Genomic DNA, 3210 nt, shown 5'->3' with positions numbered 1-3210 from the left:
AATAGAGGTTTTAATCATTTGCCTGCTCTGCCGCTTTTCAGAGCGCCCTTCACAATGCAAGCTTCCTAATTCGTCCCACCGAGAGCGGACACTACAATACCCATACACCCTTGAGTTTTACAAGTGAAAAGCGCATGCGTCGCTTTTGCCGCTGTCAGTGTCAACAACTCAACGTGGTCGGAGAGGGTGTGTAAAACTCGCACACACGGCTCGGTAAAAATACAAATACAGTGAACAACACTTAATATGCTCTCCTGGCTTCAGACTCTGAGTACTAAAAGAACACGGTCAGAATCAGATGACTCACTGGCTGACAACCCACCAAGCCAGAATGATATCGCTGCAGGTCAGACGCAAGCAAATGAAGTAATACAGTATAGTATCTCTTTCTAATGGTTTTTTTTTTTCAAAAACCTTTTGCACATTTATTTATGTTCAGTAGCTCTTTCTAAGGGTATTTTTTCAAAATCCTTTTGCACATTTTATTTATGGTCAGTAGGTCTTTCTAAGGGTATTTTTTCAAAATCCTTTTGCACATTTTATTTATGTTCAGTAACGTTAGCTCTTTCTATCTCAAGCAAATCCACAAACTAATAAAAGGACTTATTACCTTATTACTTATTAGTTGTTGTTACCTCAGGGGATGAGGGGAGTCATCCAAAAAAAAAATTATATATAAATATATATAGACCTCGAAAGCCTATATAGGCTATATATAGGCTATAACAGAGTACCGGCACCTCTTTTAGGCCACTTAAAGCACTGATTAAAACAAGAAACGAATAAATTAAACCTGCACAATTTAACTAAATCATTGAAACTCTAAAGAACTGGGCCCGGTTCCCCAATAATGCTCACTCTAAGCGCGCTAAGAAGACCTTGAAAGATATATCTTACCAAAGTTGTTTATGTTCCTAAGAGTGTTCCCCGAAGTGTCCCTTAGGAAGCTTCTTAGCACGCTGCCTCTTACGTCCGACGTTACAAGAGCGCTGTCCAAAGTGAGGGTGCTGAATTAGTTGGCATCGATTGCTCAGGAATCGATTTTCCACTTCACACGAAGGTGCAATACAGCGTTATGAAAGACAACACGTTCTATGCAAATGAAACATTCCTCAAATTATTACAGTAACATTTATTTTAACATAGTTTAAGTTATCAATAGAATACAGACTATAAATAAAATTATCAAATGGTCAGTAATATGTTCACACGATATGTTGTGACGGTTAGACGAACCGGGTATCCCTCGCTATCCCACCCTGATTATCCCGTTGTGCCACTTGTGCCACTTCTTGACATGGGTTTAACGACTTATAAAAATTATATAATACACTTTTATATTAATGGTAAGGTACTTTACAACCAGAATTGATTGGCAAGCAGCTGCAGTTACTTCTGTTTAATGCGGTATTGATTGCAATTGGTTTATGTTTTTAATAAAAAGCAACCTATCTACAATGAACAGAGAGAGAGATAGTAAGATACAGAATATGCTGGGGAAGCAACGTAAAAAAGGGCACCAAGCCTCTCATCAGAGGAACTTGAAGTTTTGCTGGACCTTGCCACCAGGTCAGAGATCACACCCCTATGGCCCACTATAACCTGCACGTTTATGGCCACGTCTCCCTTTCGTGATAAGTAGCCTACGCCTGATCATTCACTGATGAATTGGCGATAGGGATGAGTGTGCCATCCACCAGGATGTAATCCCTGGCATGGCGGCGAAGGGCGTTGGTCACAGTGTGGACGCACCTCCACACCGAGGTCTTGATTAATCTCTCTGTAGAAAAAAAAAAAAAAAAAAAACTTAGCGCTGGGCTTCAGGGATTAAAGCAACATTCCGCCGCGTTTGCCTGGTAAGCGCAGGTCTGAGAAGGTCCAGTAGCTCCATAATGAGTTGTCTTGGGAGGCGAATTTTTTTTAATATAGCCACGTCAGGCAAAATGTCAAAAGGGCTTAAGTTTTGGCAAATAAAAAAATTGACATGGACTAAACGGGTCCGCGTCCGGCTCCGTCTTTTATTCAATACAAGGACACGTTGGATCGCTGCTATAGTTTGTCGCTTAGTACTGGACACAACCATAATTACCCAATTATAGATCTTAGCCATTTAGAGCCAAATTGTTTGCCAGATTTTAATTATCAAAAAATTGATTGCCAATTCGCTTTAATTGCATTACGAAAAAGCCTAGGCTAATTACCACCATATTAGTTCTGATACCACATAAAGTCAACTTCATAAATAGGCCTGTATCCATTACGGACATAATTTATTATGAGTTTTAAAAAATAACATAAAATCATTGTTGAGCCACAACATTGTCAACGTACCATAGTTTGACTTGTACTTCGCTGCGCTGATTTCTAAAGACTGATGTACAGTAGCGCCTTGTAATGTAATGTATGTAATGTAATGTAATTAAAGCAAATTGGCAATCACTTTTGATAATTAAAATCTGGCAAACAATTTGGCTCTAAATGTCTAAGATCTATAAATGGGTAAGCATGGTGGTGTCCAGTAAGCGACCAACTATGGCAGCGATCTAACGTGTCCTTAATTGAATCAAAGATGGAGCCGGACGTGGAGCCGTTAAGTCCATGTCAATTTTTTTATTAGGCAAAACTTAAGCCCTTTTGACATTTTGCCTGACGTGGCTATATTAAAAAAAAATCGCTTCCCAAGACAACTCATTATGGACCTGCTGCTGGACCTTCTCAGACCTGCGCTTGCCAGGCTAACGTGGCGGAATTTTGCTTTAAGCCCTGAAGTCCAGCTGCTTGCAGTGCTACTTTTCTTTGTTTTGTTTTTTTGCTACAGAGAGCTTCATCGGGTTCGTGGGAGAGGGCTATTGCCTAATCAAGACCTCGGTGTGGAGGTGCGTCCACACTGTCGCCAATGCCCTTCTGCGCCATGCCGGGGATTACATCCTGGTGGATGGCAGACTCATCCCTATCGCCTATCCATCAGTGATTGATCAGGCGTACATATTGCGAAAGGGATACACGGCCATAAAATAAACGTGCAGGTTATAGTGGACCATAGGGGTGTGATCTCTGACCTGGTGGCGATGTCCAGCAAAACTTCAAGTTCCTCTGATGAGAAGCTTGGTGCCCTTTTTTTAGGTTGATTCACCACCATATTCTGTATCTAACTCGCTCTCTCTCTCTGTTCATTGTAGATAGGTTGCTTTTTATTGAAAACATTAACCA

This window comes from Carassius carassius, chromosome 9 (assembly GCF_963082965.1).
Source record: "Carassius carassius chromosome 9, fCarCar2.1, whole genome shotgun sequence".
In the NCBI taxonomy this organism is placed as follows: Eukaryota; Metazoa; Chordata; class Actinopteri; order Cypriniformes; family Cyprinidae; genus Carassius; species Carassius carassius.
Note: the sequence above shows the minus strand (reverse complement) of the source record.